Genomic DNA, 24,838 nt, shown 5'->3' on the forward strand with positions numbered 1-24,838 from the left:
CGAGTCTAATTCCTCAGCATCACCAGATTTAATTCGACTACATTCCACTGCCCTTGTTTTACTTTTGTTGTTATTCATCTTATAACCTCTTTTCAAAATATTATCCAATCCATTCGTCTGCTCTTGCAATTCCTTTACTGTGCCTCATCGTATTACAATACAAATAGCAAACCTCGAAGTTTTAATTTATTTTCCTTAACTTTTATTCAGTTTCTAAATTTGTTCTTGGGTTCCTTTACTGCTTCTCAATATACGGATTGAATAACATAGGAGACAGGCTACAACTTTGTCTTCCCTTCTCGAACACTGATCACCTGTCATGAGCGTCGACTCTTATAACTGCACTCTGGTGCTGGACAAGTTGTCAATAACCGCTCGCTGTGCTTTATCTCTGGCATCTTCATAATTTAAAAGAGTGTGTTCCGCTCGACGTTGTGGAAAGCTTTCTCTAAACTCACAGATACTATAACGGCAGATTTGCAATCAAACAGAAAACAGTAACTATACGAGCTGGTGGTAATTACTAGATGATTCATCCGGCGTAATAGCTCCAAACAATCTAGTGCGGGAATGCACCTACTGATGGTTTCTCAGGTTGATTTAACATCACGTGAAGTTTGAGTAATGCATAGAGACAGAACATAGCATGCTTTATCAAGGGAGTTCATACACTATCATTCATAACCTTAATCTCAATGTAAATCACAATTCAGCGTTAGCTGTAAAGGAGCGCTTTATATGTTGCAAAAATATTTCACATATTTGTTGCTTCTTCAACCGAATAACAACAATCATTAATTAAATGGTGAACCAGACGTCTGCAACGAGGTTTACAGTCTCAAAAATTAAATCGTATTTAAATATGGCAGCATGATAATTTATAAATGAGATCAAGTAACAGTAAATAAAAATATATACCACAATAATCAATCTGGAATGTGTTATAGGTTGTAACAAACATCTTCCCTATCTGAATATTTATTTTGTGTTCCAGTTAGCCAATAGGACATATTACAAAGATTGAGTTAACAGTGAGTACAAACTGGATAACCAGTCTGATTGTGGTGTGTGACGCAAACCTGCCTCGTATTTTATAATTTCAAACTTTTACCCTAAAAGAGTGATGGTAGTTTGATCAACACAGTTCACAAGAGCTACTGAATAATAAGTTCACGTTATCAAATTTCACTGAAAATTGATAGAGCAAACCTACACACGATGGCACATGGGTCTCTACTTACTTTGCCCTATCTATCGGCGAATCGACTTACTGCGAGAATTTGTAACTAAGTGACAAAGAAATCTGTATGTGATCACGATAAACAAATGTCTCCTTGTTGCTTCAGCACCGATACTAAGAGCGCAGAAAACGACAGTGAGCTACTTAAGAGTACGATTCGAGTGTGCTGACACCAATATTGATGTTACTTCTCTGTCAACGTTCCAAAACAAGAATTCATCTATCAAAAAACAATAGTTACACAAAAGAAAATTTTTCAACTGATTTTAAAATACTCAAATGTGTTGTCCTCTGATGATAATGACAAAATATAAGATATAAAAAACGTAAAGTACGGGTTTCGAGATGCACATACATCTTTTTCTTTTTTTTGTCACAATAACTGTTAAATTAGACGTATAGGTGTCTCATACAGATCACTGTGGCATACGAACGTCCTGTTGTGAAGCTTTCAAGCGACATCAGAATTGAAACTTCCTGGCAGATTAAAACTGTGTGCCCGACCGAGACTCGAACTCGGGACCTTTGCCTTTCGCGGGCAAGTGCTCTACCATCTGAGCTACCGAGGCACGACTCACGCCCGGTACTCACAGCTTTACTTCTGCCAGTGTCTCGTCTCCTACCTTCCAAACTTTACAGAAGCTCTCCTGCGAACCTTGCAGAACTAGCACTCCTGAAAGAAAGGATATAGTGGAGACATGGCTTAGCCACAGCCTGGGGAATGTTTCCAGAATGAGACATCAGAATTAATAAGTGACTTCCGATCTGTGGATTCGTTGGTATAGCTTCACAAGAGGTTTACCTCCACCGATATACAGGGTGTATCATAATTAATGGCGTAGACGCATACAGTTGAAAGTACACGATACTAGAAGCAAAAAAGTCTCTGTAAACGTAGGGTCGAAAATGCATACCTTAAAAGCTTTTCATCTTCGATACTGTGGAACAAATCTCTTCTACTGCAAGTTCTTTGCTTTCCATATTTTGGAAATTAGTAGTATGGACCAAAACAAGAAAAAAAAGTCCAGTAAACTTGTGGTCTAAAACGCTTATCTTAAAAGTTACGAGCACTTGATCATTAGAAGAGTTGTGTTTCAAAGTAGCAAAAATGAACAAGTGCTCATAAGTCTTAAGGAACGCATTTTAGAGCACATGTTTACTCGACTTTTTTTTCTTGTTTTTGTCCATACTACCTGTTCCCAAAATATGGAAAGCAAAGAACCTGCAGTAGAAGAGATCTGTTTCACGGTATCGAAGATGAAAAATTGCTCATACCTCTTAAAGTATGCATTTTCGACCCTATGTTTACTGAAACTTTTTTGCTTCTAGTACCGTGCACTTTTAACTGTATGCATTTACGCCATTAATGATGATACACCCTGTATTCTTAAAGAAAAAATCAGCTTCTATATACTACTTTTTGCACACATTTTTTAGTTGCTAGACGTGAACTATATTTCAGATGTCTAAAACGGATGGCTTCTGTTAAATATCTCTTATGGTATGCGAATTGTTCACGTTATTAAAAATGTGTAACTCCACAAGGTACCTCAGTACCTGGTAAGTGATTCGGCACTAACATAACAAAGGAGAGTCAGTTTCCGTGATAAGTGTCATGCAGAATGACATGAAAGCAACCCTCAAAACCAGAACAGTTGTTTTAAAAGTGTGAGTTTCTTATTTGACAGCATGTTGTTGTTGTGGTCTTCAGTCATACGACTGGTTCGATGCAGCTCTCCATGCTACTCTATCCTGTACAAGCTTTTTCATCTCCCAGTAGCTACTGCAGCCTACATCCTTCTGAATCTGCTTGGTGTATTCATCTCTTGGTCTCCCTCTACGACTTTTACCCTCCACACTGCCCTCGAATGCTAAATTGGTGATCCCTTGATGCCTCAGAACATGTCCTACGAACCGATCCCTTCTTCTAGTCAAGTTGTGCCACAAACTTCTCTTCTCCCCAATTCGATTCACTACCTCATCATTAGTTATGTGATCTACCCATCTAATCTTCAGCATTCTTCTGTAGCACCGCATTTCGAAAGCTTCTATTCTCTTATTGTCTAAACTATTTATCGTCCATGTTTCACTTCCATACATGGCTACACTCCATACAAATACTTTCAGAAACGACTTCCTGACATTTAAATCAATATTCGATGTTAAAAAAATTTCTCTTCTTCAGAAACGCTTTCCTTGCCATTGCTAGTCTACATTTTATATCCTCTCTACTTCGACCATCATCAGTTATTTTGCTCCCCAAATAGTAAAACTCCTTTACTACTTTAAGTGTTTCATTTCCTAATCTAATTCCCTCAGTATCACCCGACTTAATTCGACTACATTCCATTATCCTCGTTTTGCTTTTGTTAATGTTCATCTTATACCCTCCTTTCAAGACACTGTCCATTCCGTTCAACTGCTCTTCCAACTATCAGTTCCCACTTCTTTCGATTAGAGCGGTAACAGCCCGTCGATAGGTGAGGCGGGTCTGGGAATATCTTTCTGCGCAAGCGCACTGCCTCTGGCACGTGAGCCGCCTGGCGGGGACGAACGGAACTTGACCCTCCGTGGCCCGGCAGTCGGGCTGCAGCGGTGGTTGGCAGAGGGTGGGACAGCACAGCGTCCGTCTGCCCACGCAGCTAGACGCCGCTGTAGTCGGTCTGTCGCCAGCACACGTGTAGCTCAGGTGGGTCTCTTTCAAACACGATGCACTCTATTCCCCTATAGCGTGATAACTGTTTTTTTTTATTCCTCCGCGCTCAAAGTAGAACAGATTTTCACATAAAAAACTCTAATATTGTTTTTGCAGTACACGTTTCTGTGCTGTTGCGTTTGTAGGTTCACTCAACAGTAATATACGTTCACAGCTGATTGATCACTGATTTATCTTTCTGCACCTTTATTGAATGTTAATTTTCATCCTGTAATTGTTTATTCGTTTGTTATCCATCCTAGTTTATCTACAGAGTTAAAATTAGTTAAAGGTGAACAAAATTCTGTCGCTAGCAGAAAGAGAGTGAACAGTTTATTAATAATATACATTACATTTTACTGCCCTTAGTGACATACACGTACTCGCAAAACAGATTTTCATTAAGTGCAACAATAGTTCATGCAATGTGTTTTCAGAATCAGTTGCCACGTAAATATAAAGTACAATAACTAACTTTAACACTAAAGGTGCGTTTCTGTCTTGACTCTTACAGTGTGCTAGCTATATGTGCCGTAACCAGCTACTTGAAAAAGAGCACATATAGCAGTATGTAGTCCACAGAAACTTCTATTAGAATTCAGCTGCTTGGATGGACAGGTACCAAGAAAGAGAACAACGGAAGTAGCGTGGGGGCTTACCGTAAGCCGTACAGTGCTTAACTGAATCCTAGTTACGCTGCTCTGTGCGCGTTTGGGCAGCTTTACAGTCAACAGGTTGTTTCTCTTTGACTTCTGAATTCACTGACGAACGTTGCCACAGGTGCTTAGATACGCCAAACGTAAGGTTTCACATTTTTATTGTAATTAGATTCCAGCAAGCCACCATAATTGGAAACTGAATACTTATGCACAGTTGGGTGTGAAGCGAGCATCAAATCCTTATGTAGCACCTTTGTCGGAACTGATTGAAACACAAAAAATTGAAGTATTGAAGTGGCATAAAAAAGAACTTCTCACTAGACTTGAGTAAGAAAAAATATATGTGCATGTTGAAAGTACTTGGATACGGCGACTCCTTTGATATCTGAGTATTACACAAAAACGTTAAACCTTTCGAAAAGAAATACATTAGTATCCAGTGAGTGAATAAGTAACATTGCGACACATCGATTTTGGAAAATACTATCGACAAGGTTGTTATCAAGTGAAGATATAAATTGGCACTGAGATTTTCACTTCTGCTCATTTGTAATTAATGATTCTGGGGAGCTTTCGTTGCACGGGGAATGATGACTTGCTCATTAAGACCATTGTTAATGAATAAGCTTAGTTATAATTGAAGCACTGAAGTGTAAGTTTGTGTATTGGATAAATGCACAGATCTGAAACGCGATGCAGATGGAATGTAAATGATAATTTCTAATTATTAGTCTCGGGTTTTCGGAAAGGTAGAATAGTTACCCACGATATTGTAGGTATAGCGTTGTTGGCATTTTCGGCCGACTCCTGACAACTACTACACTGCTCTGACTAAAAAACAACTGTACTTTCCTGAAAACGTTTCATTACATTGTTTACAGATTCGTTAGAATTTTTTCTAGCTTGAAAATATTCAGTCTCTCGCGTATTAAAAAGTCTCCTGTAGCCATTTATTGTTTCTTTCCAAGATTTTGCACCATTTTCCTTTTATGTGGAAGCATAACTCTGCTTTAAATTTCTGAAGGAATGTTCTTCAAAAGAAATGTACTTTGAACCAATTGTTGTGCAGGAAGGCCAGAAAAATTATTACTGAGTACCTCGTATATATCGGGCGGTAACGCTGGACATTAAATGGAAATTCAGCTTCTCATGGTGTGCTCTTTCAACGCCCTTTTATAATGCAACTCAATATGCCGAGTATACCTTCTGCCATGTTTAACATAAACTGATGCTAGCTGTAGGTTCGTCTCTCAAGACCAGAATACACTAGCAAGTAATGCCCACCCCGTGAACGCATTTCTCAAGGAGGTAGGAATCAGCCAAACGGAATGGTCTGCCTATCTGTCGCCACGAGCCCCACTGAGTATGACTGACACCAGCTGAAGCTTTGATTTAGTTATCATAATAATCGTCCGTACAAACTGAATGACCCCATGTTTGAGTGGCCAATCTCGACGTACTTGTGCCAAGCATGCTGAGGACCATATTAGCAGGGTACAACGCTCACGATGACGTAACATAGTATTTAAATCTTTAACAAATGTTATCCAACAACAGATCATAATTTCGCTGATGTGCACTTTCGATCATACGGCCTTTAGTTTGGTTATCAATTTGCTTTTATTTCACAGCGATGTTACATTTTTTGTGTCATGTTGCTTACATCTTTTCTCCATGCTCTCTCTGAATCGAAGACCACACACATTCGCATATTTGAAGGTGGTGCGATTGTTCTGAACAATTTACTCGATCATCAAACAAGAACAACTCTGTTTTCGCAGTAGTTGAGGAGTGCAAGCACGACGAGATTATGTATGGAAGCATTTGTGGACCTATTTCACAATTTGTTGTAATTTACGAAAGAGCTTCGTGACTTATAACGAATGCAATTCGCAATCTGTAATGTCGACATGTTATAGGTAAATTATTTTAGTAACAAAAGGGGCAGGAAGAAAGTTGTAGAGAGGAGATTTTGGTTTGTTGACATTATCAGCATGATACTGGAACAGGAAGATTTGTACCATACTGGTAACCAAAATGGACAAAATTGTGATAAATAGAAAACACTTGTATCCAAAAAAATCCTTCTCTACAGGGTGGTTAAGGATTAATTAATTGGTAATCACGCTCAAAATTGTGTTAGCAATAAAGTGGGATGAATGTGTAACTATTAACCATGTACCAAACATTTACAATATTCAACTTCACAGTATCTATGTGGTACACATGATGGTGAACAAGTTGAGACCATTGTGTAAATTACAAATTAAGGTAACTTTATATTCATTGACCAGGTATATACCTACTACACTCCTGGAAATTGAAATAAGAACACCGTGAATTCATTGTCCCAGGAAGGGGAAACTTTATTGACACATTCCTGGGGTCAGATACATCACATGATCACACTGACAGAACCACAGGCACATAGACACAGGCAACAGAGCATGCACAATGTCGGCACTAGTACAGTGTATATCCACCTTTCGCAGCAATGCAGGCTGCTATTCTCCCATGGAGACGATCGTAGAGATGCTGGATGTAGTCCTGTGGAACGGCTTGCCATGCCATTTCCACCTGGCGCCTCAGTTGGACCAGTGTTCGTGCTGGACGTGCAGACCGCGTGAGACGACGCTTCATCCAGTCCCAAACATGCTCAATGGGGAACAGATCCGGAGATCTTGCTGGCCAGGGTAGTTGACTTACACCTTCTAGAGCACGTTGGGTGGCACGGGATTCATGCGGACGTGCATTGTCCTGTTGGACAGCAAGTTCCCTTGCCGGTCTAGGAATGGTAGAACGATGGGTTCGATGACGGTTTGGATGTACCGTGCACTATTCAGTGTCCCCTCGACGATCACCAGTGGTGTACGGCCAGTGTAGGAGATCGCTCCCCACACCATGATGCCGGGTGTTGGCCCTGTGTGCCTCGGTCGTATGCAGTCCTGATTGTGGCGCTCACCTGCACGGCGCCAAACACGCATACGACCATCATTGGCACCAAGGCAGAAGCGACTCTCATCGCTGAAGACGACACGTCTCCATTCGTCCCTCCATTCACGCCTGTCGCGACACCACTGGAGGCGGGCTGCACGATGTTGGGGCGTGAGCGGAAGACGGCCTAACGGTGTGCGGGACCGTAGCCCAGCTTCATGGAGACGGTGGCGAATGGTCCTCGCCGATACCCCAGGAGCAACAGTGTCCGTAATTTGCTGGGAAGTGGCGGTGCGGTCCCCTACGGCACTGCGTAGGATCCTACGGTCTTGGCGTGCATCCGTGCGTCGCTGCGGTCCGGTCCCAGGTCGACGGGCACATGCACCTTCCGCCGACCACTGGCGACAACATCGATGTACTGTGGAGACCTCACGTCCCACGTGTTGAGCAATTCGGCGGTACGTCCACCCGGCCTCCCGCATGCCCACTATACGCCCTCGCTCAAAGTCCGTCAACTGCACATACGGTTCACGTCCACGCTGTCGCGGCATGCTACCAGTGTTAAAGACTGCGATGGAGCTCCGTATGCCACGGCAAACTGGCTGACACTGACGGCGGCGGTGTACAAATGCTGCGCAGCTAGCGCCATTCGACGGCCAACACCGCGGTTCCTGGTGTGTCCGCTGTGCCGTGCGCGTGATCATTGCTTGTACAGCCCTCTCGCAGTGTCCGGAGCAAGTATGGTGGGTCTGACACACCGGTGTCAATGTGTTCTTTTTTCCATTTCCAGGAGTGTATTTGAGTGGTAACGTAGTTATGAATGACCCTATATTTATACTGCCTGACCAAAAAGGGGAGACACCCAGAAAGGGAGGAGGAAACGAAATGAAACTTCACAGGGTGAGAGGGTTACTGCAGCGTTTACAAAAACGAGTCAAATTTACAAATAAATGGCAGTCTGAAGCAACTTTTTAATATGACATTGTATCCCCTTTGACTTCGATAAGTGCGACTGGGAAGGGTGTCATGAAGCCGTTACATTGTCTCCTGAAGCAAATTCACCCACATCTGTTTTTAATGGTCTTTGATATCCTGGATACCAGCACTGGAATAGGATTGAGGTCTGAGCTGGTCTCACACATGTTCTATAGGAGACAGATCTGGGGATCTCACTGGCCACGTGAGTACCTCAACATCATGTTGACGACTCACAGTGACAGATGCCATGTGTGGACGAGTATTGTCCTTTTAATAAACAGCATAATGATAATTTTGGATAGGGGTATTAAATGAAGACGCCGGTTATCGGTGACGTAGTATTACACCATCAGAGGTCGCTGAGTCACTACCTGCTGTGACCTGAAGTCATACCCGAAGGCTACCCACTTCATGACGCCAAGAGCAACGTCACTGTGCCTCTCCAACGTTTGGGAAGAATGCGACCTCTCTCCAGGTCGTTTCCACAATCATGACGATGGTCATCCAGGGCAGTGCAGGTCCGTGACCCATCGCTGAACACAGTGAGAGGCCAGTCAGCAACAGCCCATGCTTCCTGCTGGCGGCACGTCTCTCAATGCAGCCATTTGTGCCCTGCTGTTAGCGGTAACCTTTCCATGGAGAGGTAATTCCCAAGTCCGGTTGCCACTTGTCTGTGACCAATGGTGTGGAATGAGACAGAATGCTGCAGGGCGTCCATTATTTCTTCTTGGACGGCAGATGGAAATGTGGAGGAGTTACGGTGAGCTTGTTGCAGAACACGGGTCCCATCCAAGAGTTGGTCTGCCATCACGTTCGCATGCAGTCCAACAATTGGCGACCGTGACATCCGAATGCCCCAGTAATCTGGATGTTGCACGATTCGACCAGCCAGCCAAGTGGAGACTCACAATGAGTCCACTGTCAAGCTCTTCCTGGTGCTGATAAAGCAGTCTCACGAGAATACGCAGCATCTCCGTCTCTTTCACTCAACATCTGATGCTGTTTATGCCCCTTATAGACCATATCACGCTTGGTGGCTCTGAGCACTATGGGACTTAACTACTGAAGTCATCAGTCCCCTAGAACTTAGAACTACTTAAACCTAACTAACCTAAGGACATCACACACATCCATGCCCGAGGCAGGATTCGAACCTGCGACCGTAGCGGTCACGCGGTTCCAAACTGACGCGCTTAGAACCGCACGGCCACACCGGCCGGCTCACGCTTGGTGACAACATTAAACACGAACAACACGAAATAAATCTGGTTGCCGTTCTATCAAAGAGTCCTGCAACTCTAATCACTTACTAATCTACCAATGGCGTATACGTGTGCCAAGTTACAGTAACAACCCGACCATATCTTTCTAGTCTTTTATTTATCTTATCAAATGGTTCAAATGGCTCTGAGCACTATGGGACTCAACATCTTAGGTCATAAGTCCCCTAGAACTTAGAACTACTTAAACCTAACTAACCTAAGGACATCACACACACCCATGCCCGAGGCAGGATTCGAACCTGCGACCGTAGCAGTCCCGATTTATCTTATCAGGAAGAGTATTGTGGGATATAACAAAAATACATCAAAAGACTTCTAGCGTTTGAAGAGAGTATCGTGAGGAACTTATTAACGGTAGGAACCTTTACCAGGAATGTCGTTTAACGCCGCCACATAAAGTCTCAGTTACAGCAGTAACGCCTGCCGCTAGGCAACCCCTTTGGCACATACGAGAGTCGCCCCGCTGCCTGACATTCCGAACGGTCTCGACATCATCCACAAAATAAGGCCAGTGAACGAATTCATCTTCTCGAAAGTGTGTCAGGTAATACCATTTTACCAGTATCAGCGCCAATAGCCGAAAGTCTACTATCGGCGACTGGATAGTTCGTAAGACTTGAAAATATTTTAAAAGTAAAATTCGGCACAACAACGTTATCCTTTGCAGCAGTAGGGGTCGGATTAGTAGATGCTGATGCAACGTTCAAAGCATTACTAAAGCCTTTAAAACATCAAAATTCAATCCTACCAACCTGACAAGAATATTTTTAAAAAATGGTTCAAATAGCTCTAAGCACTATGGGACTTAACATCTGAGGTCATCAGTCCCCTAGACTTAGAACTACTAAAACCTAACAAATCATGTCCGCCGCTCGTGGTCTCGCGATAGCGTTCTCGCTTCCCGAGCACGGGGTCCCGGGTTCGATTCCCGGCGGGGTCAGGGATTTTCACCTGCCTCGAGATGACTGGGTTTTGTGTTGTCCTCATCATTTCATCATCATCCAGGAAAGTGGCGCAATTGGTCTGAGCAAAGATTGGGTAATTGTACGGGCGCTGATAACCACGCTGCTGAGCGCCCCACAAACCAACCATCATCATCACCTAACTAACCTAAGGACATCACACACATCCATGCCCGAGGCAGGATTCGAACCTACGACCGTAGCAGCAGCGCGGTTCTGAACTGGCTTACAAAATACTCGTTCGACCTATACTTGAGTATTGCTCATCAGTGTGGGTGGGATCCGTACCAGATCGGGTTGACGGAGGAGATAGAGAAGATCCAAAGAAGAGCGGCGCGTTTCGTCACAGGGTTATTTGGTAACCGTGATAGCGTTACGGAGATGTTTAACAAACTCAAGTGGCAGACTCTGGAAGAGAGGCGCTCTGCATCGCGGTGTAGCTTGCTCGCCAGGTTTCGAGAGGGTGCGTTTCTGGATGAGGTATCGAAGATATTGCTTCCCCCTAATTATACCTCCCGAGGAGATCACGAATGCAAAATTAGAGAGATTAGAGCGCGCACGGAGGCTTTCAGACAGTCGTTCTTCCCGCGAACCATACGCGACTGGAACAGGAAAGGGAGGTAATGACAGTGGCACGTAAAGTGCCCTCCGCCACACACCGTTGGGTGCCTTGCGGAGTATAAATGTAGATGTAGTTGTAGATGTAGAACCGCTGGGCCACAGCGTCCGGCTAAGAATATTTTGTCAGAACGCCATGTAATATCCGTCAACATTTGCAAAATACTGTATATTCAGCGCTCAGTTTTCTCAGAACCGCCATAGTCGAAAATAGCTGCGTAACCCAGGGAGACAAATTGTACAGCTCAACGAAGTGGTACCATCATTTTAAAAAAGGTGAGGTTGTAACAGAATGGAAGCTAAATAGCATCGTGTCAACTGCACTGAAGTTGGGATGAGCATCCACAACTACAGCTTACGTCTGCTGCTAGGACAACTTTGTATAAGAAATCAATGAAAGCTGTACTCTATCCACCTTACAGATTAGCCATATTGTGACAGATGTAATAAATATGATGCACTTTTGCAGAGATTCACATGCGACAACGCAAATAGAACTTGGGAGTGGACACAACAGAACTTTCAGTAATTTTCGGGTTTGCAGTCGGATCCCATCAGCATTCTGTCACGATATTTCGACCCAGAGACGTCCAGCCATCCTCAGGTGAGTAGACGAGGTACTGAAGAGACCTGATGTAGTCATGGCATTTTTAGCGAATTCCGCGCATACGAATCGTACTAGCTGTTTACAGCGCATGCGTTATGAGGTGACATGCGCGAAACAGCCAAGTTGTGTTCTGCCCTCAGTGGTGAAGTAAGAAGAAACTAATCGCTGAGTATCGACTGAGTTTGTCGATTCAGTTGTGACCGCTTAATTTTAATAATTGGATTCCAATTTTCATCCAGCTGAAAGCCGTTATCACGATTCATTAACTCATCAGCAAAACTACAGTGTTCTGGAAGCTGGAAACCGGTGCTAAAATTTTGGTATTGCTGTATTCCAATGATTGTCCCATGGAAATGCAGTGTTCTGCCACTGCTGATTTTAAAGGTTGCCGCAGACGGTTGTGAATTTCGTGTTCTACACAGCGTTCCTGCAACGTTCGTGTCGTCTGATCGATGTATGCAGTGCCACACTCACAGGGAATTTTATAAACACCCGCCTTCCTCAATTGTTGTAAATCGTCTTTAACAGGTCCCATAAGACATTGCTCTTTGCTGGTGGACGGAAGATGAAATTAATATTATTCTTCCTAAGCAATCTGCCTACTTTAGAAGCCACGTTCCTGGCATATGGAAGGAATGCAGTTGATTCATACTCGTCATCAGTCAGCTCAGCGTTCCTTCTTGTTATTATAATTGTGCATGGTCTTTCGTTTAAAATGTTCAAATGTGTGTGAAATCTTATGAGACTTGACTGCTAAGGTCATCAGTCCCTAAGCTGACACACTACTTAACCTAAATTATCCTAAGGACAAACACACACACCCATGCCCGAGGGAGGACTCGAATCTCCGCCGGGATCAGCCGCACAGTCCATGACTGCAGCGCCCCAGACCGCTCGGCTAATCCCGAGCGGCCATGGCCTTCCGTATTTGACGCGAAGTACAGCCATTCTCTTTAAAAACCTTCTCCAGATGCACTAATTCTTCGTGAATGGTATCAGCATCCGATATTACACGCGTCCGATGAATTAAAGTACTGAGAACACCAGCGGTTCGTGCGGGGTGACGGCAGCTGGACGCCTGAAGATATAGATCTGTATGCGTGGGTTTTCTGTACACCGAATGTCCCAAAGACCCATAATTCTTACGGAGTATTAACACGTCTTAATCTAATGTCGTGGCAATAACGCCCATTCTTCCCGCGGATCTGCTTGCAAGTGTTAGAGAAGGGTTGGTGAATGATGACGTGATGGAACCCCTCTCCCTAGTGTATCCCAGACATGCCCTACGGGATTCGAATTGGGAGAGCGAGCAGGCCACGACATTCGTGCAGCATCTTCCGTTTACAAGAATACAACAACCACTCACGCTGAGGTCGAGCATTATCGTCCACCAGTACGAAGTCCAGGCCCACAGCCCCCCGCAACAGCCGCAAACGATGTCCGAAGATCTCTTCACAATATCAGACAGCAGTTAAACCTTCATCCGTACAATGTCATGATGAGGTGTTTGAGCTGTCAACATGATCCTTGCCCACACGATTAGGGCTCCTCTTCGATATCGGTCTCTTTTCACAATGTTTAGGTCCAGAAATCGTATTCCTTCAGATGCGGATCCGTCGAGAATCACTCTCCGAACCAAACTGGGACTCATCTGTGAAAATAGAGTTGGCCCACCGTTCGACTATCCAGGTGGCATATTGACGACTCGACTCTAGACGCTCCCTTCTGTGAAGACGCCTCAGAGGTACACAACAATGGGTCTCCGACATTAAAGGCCACTCTGCAGAGACCTTATGTACACCAGTTGCCACGATACAACGCGTCCAGTGGATGCTGCAGTCAGATGCCATTTCCCTTGCAGTACCGAGGCGGTACCGTCGTGCCCTTACGGCCATAGAACGGTCCTCTCTTTCTGATGTTACACGTGATCGGCCCTGCCCTGGTCTTCAGGAGCAGTTTGTATCTCTACAAAATGTCGCCATACCCGAGAGACGACAAAACAGTTCACATTAAGTCATCGGGTCACATCAGTTTGCAACTGTCCTTCTTCCTTCCTTCCCACGGCCTTCCACCGCAAGGAGTCTGGTAGGCGCCTTCTCTGTGCCATTCTGCACCATCTGTGATTATATACACTCCTGGAAATGGAAAAAAGAACACATTGACACCGGTGTGTCAGACCCACCATACTTGCTCCGGACACTGCGAGAGGGCTGTACAGGCAATGATCACACGCACGGCACAGCGGACACACCAGGAACCGCTGTGTTGGCCGTCGAATGGCGCTAGCTGCGCAGCATTTGTGCACCGCCGCCGTCAGTGTCAGCCAGTTTGCCGTGGCATACGGAGCTCCATCGCAGTCTTTAACACTGGTAGCATGCCGCGACAGCGTGGACGTGAACCGTATGTGCAGTTGACGGACTTTGAGCGAGGGCGTATAGTGGGCATGCGGGAGGCCGGGTGGACGTACCGCCGAATTGCTCAACACGTGGGGCGTGAGGTCTCCACAGTACATCGATGTTGTCGCCAGTGGTCGGCGGAAGGTGCACGTGCCCGTCGACCTGGGACCGGACCGCAGCGACGCACGGATGCACGCCAAGACCGTAGGATCCTACGCAGTGCCGTAGGGGACCGCATCGCCACTTCCCAGCAAATTAGGGACACTGTTGCTCCTGGGGTATCGGCGAGGACCATTCGCAACCGTCTCCATGAAGCTGGGCTACGGTCCCGCACACCGTTAGGCCGTCTTCCGCTCACGCCCCAACATCGTGCAGCCCGCCTCCAGTGGCGTCGCGACAGGCGTGAATGGAGGGACGAATGGAGACGTGCCGTCTTCAGCGATGAGAGTCGCTTCTGCCTTGGTGCCAATGATGGTCGTATGCGTGTTTGGCGCCGTGCAGGTGAGCGCCACAATCAGGACTGCATACGACCGAGGCACACAGGGCCAACACCCGGCATCATGGTGTTGGGAGCGATCTCCTACACTGGCCGTACACCACTGGTGATCGTCGAGGGGACACTGAATAGTGCACGGTACATCCAAACCATCATCGAACCCATCGTTCTACCATTCCTAGACCGGCAAGGGAACTTGCTGTTCCAACATGACAATGCACGTCCGCATGTATCCCGTGCCACCCAACGTGCTCTAGAAGGTGTAAGTCAACTACCCTGGCCAGCAAGATCTCCGGATCTGTCCCCCATTGAGCATGTTTGGGACTGGATGAAGCGTCGTCTCACGCGGTCTGCACGTCCAGCACGAACGCTGGTCCAACTGAGGCGCCAGGTGGAAATGGCATGGCAAGCCGTTACACAGGACTACATCCAGCATCTCTACGATCGTCTCCATGGGCGAATAGCAGCCTGCATTGCTGCGAAAGGTGGATATACACTGTACTAGTGCCGACATTGTGCATGCTCTGTTGCCTGTGTCTATGTGCCTGTGGTTCTGTCAGTGTGATCATGTGATGTATCTGACCCCAGGAATGTGTCAATAAAGTTTCCCTTCCTGGGACAATGAATTCACGGTGTTCTTATTTCAATTTCCAGGAGTGTACATAGCGATTTCGGTTGTGGGACTACCTAGCGCCGGCCGGTGTGGCCGTGCGGTTCTAGGCCCTTCAGTCTGGAATCGCGTGACCGCTAGGGTCGCAGGTTCGAATCCTGCCTCGGGCATGGATGTGTGTGATGTCCTTAGGTTAGTTAGGTTTAAGTAGTTCTAAGTTCTAGTGGACTGATGACCACAGATATTAAGTCCCATAGTGCTCAGGGCCATTTGAACCATTTTTTTTACTATCTAGCAAACACTACCCTGTTTGATAGGTGCCCTGACGACATCGTTGCCATAGTTATCCGTCGACAGGAATGCCACCTTCCATACAGAACACGATCGCACTGACATCTGTTTACAGTTTGTATGATTATACCGCAAATTGGACACAGATCGGGGAAATAGCGGTTTGTTGCTTTAATTCTGGGCACCAGTGTAGTAATTTAGCTTTCGGCTCGTCGCGTAGGCACCATGATAACATCAGACACAACATGTTCGGCGGAAACCAGTGACTAACAACAGTACACCAGGAGCGGCAGGAAGAAATTAAACCATCAAAACAATCTTGGGAACTCCGCAACAAGACCTTTGCATCTCTGAGGTTAGATATTAAAACAACTGTAAAGATTACTGATTCCTCTTATTTTTATTTTACGTTTAAGATTGATACCTTTACCCATTACGTTGCTTTTTTCAAATATGTAGAAGACAACAATAAAATATCACAAAGTAGGAGAAGAATTTTAATCAAATGATTGGAGTTATAAACAATAGCAGTCTTTTCTGCACTTCTCTGCATACTTTGCATGAACTCTGCGTTTAGGACAAAGAGAGACGTAAACGATTTCACAAGAAGGAACATTAATAGTAAAGGAATATATAATCCTCAAAAGGAATTTTATTTTTCAGTATCTTTTACAGTTACATTAGCTGAATAATTTTCAGTATATTCTAGTTTTCGATTAAGATTAATTTTAATTTAAATAAATAATATAAAAATAGTAGATGATGAAAAAAGAAAGCTTGTCACGTAATGCTTTTTCGCTTTAATACAACTTTATGATGATGGCCTTTGTAGTAAAATCTGGTGGTCAAAGTAGTTTTTGTTGAAGCAATAGAGTATCCTGTTAATACTTATCAGCTGTGGGGCATCACCTACATGATATTAATTTTGAACAATCATTTTCAGCACAAACGATTTATGGCAATGCTATGAATTCAGTGCGGAGTAAGGACTATCAAACGCGAGGTAGCCGACGGTTCAAGGCGCTTCAGTCCGGAACCGCGCTGCTACTACGGTCGCAGGTTCGAATCCTGCCTCGGGCATGGATGTGTGTGCTGTCCTTATGTTGGTTAGGTTTAAGTAGTTCTAAGTCTAGGGGACTTATGACCTCAGATGTTAAATCCCATAGTGCTTAGAGCCATTTGAAGCATTTTGTAATCTCTGCTCGGATCTGATTTGTTGTCATCCGTCTGTTCGTCGTAACAAGTCAGTCCTACGACCCTCTCGTGGTGCAGCCCTTTTGGAAGGACCCTTGGCCGCCCTTCTTTCCACGCTGTTCTACGTACATCCCTTCATCACTCGTTTTGCAGCCGTGACACCACAGCCAACAGTGTGTGCGATCTGCCGGAATGATGTTCCCAAGTCCCTCACGTTAATGACTAGATCTTTCTCAAAAGCCCGAAAGACTGTTATAAGCTTCACGTGCACAACCTGTGGGTATGTACTGCTGCAATCTCCTCCTGGTGAGTTCCAGTAACGTTAGACACACACAGTATGTGCGCTGTATAAACGGACAAGTGAAAACTGATAAATCGTCCCATAGTGCTCAGAGCCATTTGAAACTCGAGGTAAACAGTACAGTGTTCGCCCCAGTAATGTTAGCGCAGCGAATGCGCTCAAAACCGACTAGGCGTCGTTGTTTTTAGAACCGTGGTGTCGGCGCCCGCACGTTTTCTGTGGACGATGCAGGGCAGTGAATTGGAAGACCGCAGCCAACGAGTCGTGCTGTCTGCCGGAGAGTGACAAACAAGTGGCCAACACGCACCGCGGCAGCCTCGTCGCTGCTTTTCTGGCCATCCTAGCGTGTGGTAATCTTATCTCCCACATCTCACATCAAGATGAACATCAACAAAAGCAAAACGAGGATAATGGAATGTAGTCGAAAGTGGGGTGATGCTGCGGGAATTAGATTAGGAAATGAGACACGTAATGCAGCAAAGGAGTTTTGCTATTTGGGGAGCAAAATAACTGATGATGGTCGAAGTAGAGAGGATATAAAATGTAGACTGGCAATGGCAAGGAAAGCGTTTCTGAAGAAGAGAAATTTGTTAACATCGAGTATTGATTTAAGTGTCAGGAAGTCGTTTCTGAAAGTATTTGTATGGAGTGTAGCCATGTATGGAAGTGAAACGTGGACGATAAATAGCTTAGAGAAGAAATGTGGTGCTACAGAAGAATGCTGAAGATTAGATGGGTAGATCACATAACTAATGAGGAGGTATTGAACAGAATTGGGGAGAAGAGGAGTTTGTGGCACAACTCGACTAGAAGAAGGGATCGGTTACTGGGACATGTTCTGAGGCATCGAGGAATCACCAGTTTAGTACTGGAGGGCAGCGTGGAGGGTAAAAATCGTAGAGGGAAACCAAGAGATGAATACACTAAGCAGATTCAGAAGGATGTAGGCTGCAGTAGGTACTGGGAGATGAAGAGGCTTCCACAGGATAGAGTAGCATGGAGAGCTGCATCAAACCAGTCTCAGGACTGAAGACCACAACAACAACAACATCCCACATCGAACTTAGCAATTTGAGCACTCCGGAAGATTTCCACCCGAAACTCCCTACTGCACTGGAACCCAAAATTAAAGCAAGAAACTGCTGGAATGAGATTTTCACTCTGCAGCGGAGTGTGCGCTGATATGAAACTTCCTGGCAGATTAAAACTGTGCGCCGAACATAGTTTTAATCTTCTAGGAAGTTTCATATTAGCATACACACCGCTGCAGAGTGAAAAGCTCATTCTAGAAACATCCCCCGGGCTGTGGCTAAGCCATGTCTCCGCAATATCCTTTCTTTCAGGTGTGCTATTTGTGCAAGGTTCGCAGGAGAGCTTCTGCAAAGTTTGGAAGGTAGGAGACGAGGTACTGACAGAAGTAAAGGTGTGAGGACGGGGCGTGCCTCGTGCTTGGGTAGCTCAGTTGGCACAGCACTTGCCCGCGAAAGGCAAAGGTCCCGAGTTCGAGTCTCGGTCCGGCACACAGTTTTAATCTGCCAGGAAGTTTTAAGAAACTACTGTTTCCCGTCCTTTGTCTAAATCACGATATAATCATTTATTCTGTCGACAGATGTCCGTACAGTCGTGTTCTGCACGGAAGATGGCATTCTGGTCAACGGACAAACCGGAAAGGTTTAGCTGCTGTCAGGTATCGTGACGAGGTCTTGGGACCTCATGTGCGGTTATTGCGAGGTGCTGTAGGCTGAGTATATAGAGGAGTATATAGAGGGTCCATACAAGGGCGATGTACTTGAGGACAATATTATGGAAATGGAAGAGGATGTAGATGAAGATGAAATGGGAGATAGGATACTGCGTAAAGAGTTTGACAGAGCACTGAAAGACCTAAGTCGAAACAAGGTCCAGGGAGTAGACAACATTCCATTAGAACTACTGACAGCTTTGGGAGAGCCAGTCCTGACAAAACTCTACCATCTGGTGAGCAAGATGTATAAGGAAATACCATCAAACTTCAAGAAGAATATAATAATTCCAGTCCCAAAGAAAGCAGGTGTTGACAGATGTGAAAATTACCGAATATGAGTTTAATAAGTCACGGTTGCAAAATACTACCGCGAATTCTTTACAGACGAATGGAAAAACTGGTAGGAGCCGACCTCGGGTAAGATCAGTTTGGATTCCGTAGAAATGTTGGAACACGCGAGGTGGTACTGACCCTACGACTTATCTTAGAAGATAGATTAAGGAAAGGCAAAACTACGTTTCTAGCAATTTGTAAAATCAGAGAAAGCTTTTGACAGTGTTGACTTGAATACTCTCTTTCAAATTATGAAGGTCGCAGAGGTAAAATACAAGGAGCGAAAAGCTATTTACAATTTGTACAGGAACCAAATGGCAGTTACAAGAGTCGAGGGGCATGAAAGGAAAGCAGTAGTTGGGAAGGGAGTGAGACAGGATTGTACCTATCCCCGATGTTACTCAATCTGTACTTTGAGCAAGCAGTAAAGGAAACAAGAGGAAACTTCGGAATAGGAACTAAAATCAGGGAGAAGAAATAAAAACTTTGAGGTAATTCTGTCAGAGACAGTAAAGGACCTGGAAGAGCAGCTGAACGGAATGGACAGTGTCTTGAAAGGTGGATATAAGATGAACATCAACAAAAGGAAAACGACGATAATGGAATGTAGTCGAATTAAATCGGGTGATGCTGAGGGAATTAGATTAGGAAATGAGACGCTTAAAGTAGTAAATGAGTTTTGCTATTTGGGGAGCAAAATAACTGATGATGATCGAAGTAGAGAGGATATAAAATGTAGAATGGCAATGGCAAGGGAAGCGTTTCTGAAGAAGAGAAATTTGTTAACATCGAGTATAGATTTAAGCGTCAGGAAGTCGTTTCTGAAAAAGTATTTGTGTGGAGTGTACCCATGTATAGAAGTGAAACATGGATGATAAATAGGTTAGACAAGAAGAGAATAGAAGCTTTCGAATTGTGGTGTTACAGAAGAATGTTGAAGACTAGATGTGTAGATTACATAACTAATGAGGAGGTACTGAATAGAATTGGGGAGAAGAGAAATTTGTGGGACAACTTGACTAGAAGAAGAGATCAGTTGGTAGGACATGTTCTGAGGCATCAAGGGATCACCGATTTAGTATTGGCTCTAAGCAATTCAAATGGTTCAAATGGCTCTGAGTACTATGGGACTTAACAGCTGAGGTCATCAGTCCCCTAGAACGTAGAACATCTTAAACCTAACTAACGTAAGGACACCACACACATCCATGCCCGAGGCAGGATTCGAACCTGCGACCGTAGCAGTCAGGCGGTTCCGGACTGAAGCGCCTAGAACAGCTCGGCCACCGCGGCCGGCGATTTAGTATTGGAGGGCAGCGTGGAGGGTAAAAATCGTAGAGGGAGACCAAGAGATGAATACACTAAACAGATTCAGAAGAATGTAGGTTGCATTAGGTACTGGGAGACGAAGAAGCTTGCACAGGTTAGAGTAGCATGGAGAGCTGCATCAAACCAGTCTCTGGACTGAAGACCACACCAACCAACCGTCGGACCAGATTTCGTATTGCTTGACGATAATGCTCGACCTCATAGAGCACGCTCCGTTGATGTTTTCTTGGAATCTGAGGACTTTGCACGCATGGCGTGTCCTGCTGGCTCTCCCAATTTCAGTCCCATAGATGCACGAGGATGCACTAGGGACACGGACTGCATCGCGCCAGGATGCACCAACCACTCTCCACGACTTGCAAGGCGAGCCGCAGGAAGACTGGGCGTTATTGTCTCAAAGTGACACTGATGACATCATTCACAGCGCGCCCCGCCGCTTGTCAGACCTGTATTACTGCCAGATTATAATAAAGCATTTGACAAAGTTCGTCATGATCATCTCATAGAATTGTTAGAAAAGAAAACACTTGATAAGAAAGACATCCGCATTATATATAACCTCTACTACAATCAAACCGCAACCGTGAAGGTAGAAAATGAGTTATCGAATGATATAGAAATAAAGAGGGGTGTGAGACAAGGTTGCGTTCTCTCACCCTTATTGTTTAATATGTATTCAGAAGACATATTCCAGGCAGCTCTATCAGATGAAATAGCTGGCATTAAAGTGAATGGGCTAAACATTAACAATGTTAGGTTTGCTGATGACACTGCACTACTAGCTGGAAACCTCAAAGATCTACAATTACTTCTTGACAAAGTCGCAGAAAAAAGTGAAGAATTTGGCTTGACTCTTAACGTAAGCAAGACTAAGTTCATGGTGATATCTAAAACACACCAACAAGAAAATCTTACAATCAATAGGGAAAGAGTCGATCAAGTACGTAAATTTAAATATCTCGGAACAATTGTAAATGAGGAGATTGAAAGCTCAGAAGAAATTAAATCGAGAATAGGACAGGCCAGAAGTATCTTTAACAAGATGAAAAATGCATTCTGTTCGAGAGACATTTGTTTAAACACAAAAATGAGGTTGCTAAGATGCTATGTATTCTCCAAATTACTATACGGAATGGAAGCGTGGACATTGAAAAAGAAGGATATGAACAGTTTAGAAGCTTTTGAAATGTGGGCATATAGAAGAATACTTAGAATTAGTTGGGTGTCGAGGATTACTAATCAAGATGTCCTAAGAAGAATGGGAAAGGAAAAAGAATTAATTAAAACTATTAAAGTAAGGAAGCTACAATATTTAGGCCATGTTATTAGAGGAGTAAATTACAAAATATTGCAAATAATACTAGAAGGGAAAATTTGTGGGAAGAGAACGAGGGGTAGAAGACGGACATCCTGGATTGACAATTTAAAAAATTGGTACAACTGCTCAACGTCAGAACTCCTTAGATCAGCCAAATCAAGATCAGAAATTGCCATGATGACAGCCAACCTTCTTAGAGGAGACGGCACATGAAGAAGAAGATTACTGCCAGAGGTGGTCACACCCCATTCTGAGCGTATTAACCAGTCGTCGGACTGTGTGTGTAAATCCATTAAGTAGGGAAAAATTTGGAAAAAAGAAGATAATTTTTGTCTACCGTTATGTATGTTGCAGTTGTTTACGTTCAGTATTCTTTATATTTTTTCTGCTTTACTGTCATCTGAATATACTGTTTTGAGGCAAAATTTCGGTTTGTTGTTTTAATTTTGGACACCAGTGGAGTTTAAAACTATGTGCCGGACCAGCTCTCGAGTGCGGAACCTCGCATTTCGCGAACAACGCTCTGGCAGTTGAGGTATCCGTGCACGAATCACGGCTCTTATTCATAGCTGCAGTTTCTTCAGTGGCTCTCATCTACTTTCCAAATTTAGATAAAGCTGTTCTGCATAAACTGCGGCACTGGCACTACGAAAAGGAAGGATATTGCCGTGAAACGGGTTAGCCACCTGCTAGAGAACTGTTTCCTGAATGAATCTACATCTACTACATCTACATCTACATCCATACTCCGCAAGCCACCTGACGGTGTGTGGCGGAGGGTACCTTCAGTACCTCCATCGGTTCTCCCTTCTATTCCAGTCTCGTATTGTTCGTGGAAAGAAGGATTGTCGGTATGCCTCTGTGTGGGCTCTAATCTCTCTGATTTTATCCTCATGGTCTCTTCGCGAGATATACGTAGGAGGGAGCAATATACTGCTTGACTCTTCGGTGAAGGTATGTTCTCGAAACTTTGACAAAAGCCCTTACCGAGCTACTGAGCGTCTCTCCTGCAGAGTCTTCCACTGGAGTTTATCTATCATCTCCGTAACGCTTTCGCGATTACTAAATGATCCTGTAACGAAGCGCGCTGCTCTCCGTTGGATCTTCTCTATGTCTTGTATCAACCCTATCTGGTACGGATCCCACACTGCTGAGCAGTATTCAAGCAGTGGGCGAACAAGCGTACTGTAACCTACTTCCTTTGTTCTCGGATTGCATTTCCTTAGGATTCTTCCAATGAATCTCAGTCTGGCATCTGCTTTACCGACAATCAACATTATATGATCATTCCATTTTAAATCACTCCTAATGCGTACTCCCAGATAATTTATGGTATTAACTGCTTCCAGTTGCTGACCTGCTAGTTTTGTAGCTAAATGATAAAGGATCTATCTTTCTGTGTATTCGCAGCACATTACACTTGTCTACATTGAGATTCAGTTGCCATTCCCTGCACCATGCGTCAATTCGCTGCAGATCCTCCTGCATTTCAGTACAATTTTCCATTGTTACAACCTCTCGATACACCACAGAATCATCTGCAAAAAGCCTCAGTGAACTTCCGATGTCATCCACCAGGTCATTTATGTATATTGTGAATAGCAACGGTCCTATGACACTCCCCTGCGGCACACCTGAAATTACTCTTACTTCGGAAGACTTCTCTCCATTGAGAATAACATGCTGCGTCCTGTTATCTAGGAACTCCTCAATCCAATCACACAATTGGTCTGATAGTCCATATGCTCTTACTTTGTTCAATAAACGACTGTGGGGAACTGTATCGAACGCCTTGCGGAAGTCAAGAAACACGGCGTCTACCTGTGAACCCGTGTCTATGGCCCTCTGAGTCTCGTGGACGAATAGCGCGAGCTGGGTTTCACATGACCGTCTTTTTCGAAACCCATGCTGATTCCTACAGAGTAGATTTCTAGTCTCCAGAAAAGTCATTATACTCGAACACAATACGTGTTCCAAAATCTCGTATTCTGTCTCGGAATGTGCGCTGTGAAGTTTAGAAACTAAGAAAAAGGGACATACTGAGGTGAAAAAGTGACGGCATTCCGAAAGCCGTCCACGGATACACAGTGGATGGACAAAAATATGTAAACACCGAGAGAAATACGTGATGGTAGCCAAGCCTGCAGGTTGCGCTGTTGTACTTGTCCGGATGTGGGACTTCTGAAATGTCCTCAGTACGTTGGAAATGTCAGCTTTCGTCAGAACAGCATTCCGTGCATCTGTGAGTGCATTATATCGGAGACAAGTTAATTTCAATGTGAACAAATTGTTGATGCTCGCAGGGGAGTGTTTCAAGAGGCACAGTACCGAAGATTTATACCGATACGGGGAAAGCGGGAAAACATCATCCGCTAAGTCACAACGCGGACAAAGTGTGCGTTGAGTGATGGTGACGGGCAGTCATTGAAGATGATTGTGATGAAAAATAACAGGAAGGCTTCTGCAGAACAGAATGTCGGATCAGGGAACGCTCTCGGCACCAAAACAGGATGAAGGGAGCCCCTTGAGCAGAGATTTGTAGGGCGAACTGGAGCTCCAAAGCCATTCGCGCGTAACGCAAATGCCCGTAACAGGGGAACGTGGTGCCGAAGGTATAAAAGCTGAACTGTGGAGCAATGGAGGAACGTCATTTGATGAGTCTTGTTTCACATTGTTTCCAAAATATGGCTGCGTGTTACGCCCCAAGGGTGATGATTTAGGCAGCCATATCGCGGTATTCCATAAGCCCCATGAGCACTTGGCAATGTCACATTAGTGTCAACGACTATGTGACTGTTTTGGCTGGTCAAGCGCACACCATGTTACAGTCTATGTTCCCCAGTGATGATG

The 24,838-nt window shown here is 44.6% G+C and overlaps 1 protein-coding gene across 1 annotated transcript in view; it reads left to right on the plus strand.

Annotated features, from left to right (window-relative positions):
* Positions 1-3,843: 3,843 nt before the first annotated feature.
* Positions 3,844-24,838, plus strand: part of LOC126177090 (serine-enriched protein) — a 284,041-nt gene continuing 263,046 nt past the window's right edge. The window contains exon 1 of the mRNA XM_049924343.1: positions 3,844-3,929. The gene's annotated coding sequence lies outside the window, so the exon portion shown is untranslated. The remainder of the gene's footprint in view (positions 3,930-24,838) is intronic.

The sequence above is a fragment of the Schistocerca cancellata genome, chromosome 3 (assembly GCF_023864275.1).
Source record: "Schistocerca cancellata isolate TAMUIC-IGC-003103 chromosome 3, iqSchCanc2.1, whole genome shotgun sequence".
Lineage (NCBI taxonomy): Eukaryota > Metazoa > Arthropoda > Insecta > Orthoptera > Acrididae > Schistocerca > Schistocerca cancellata.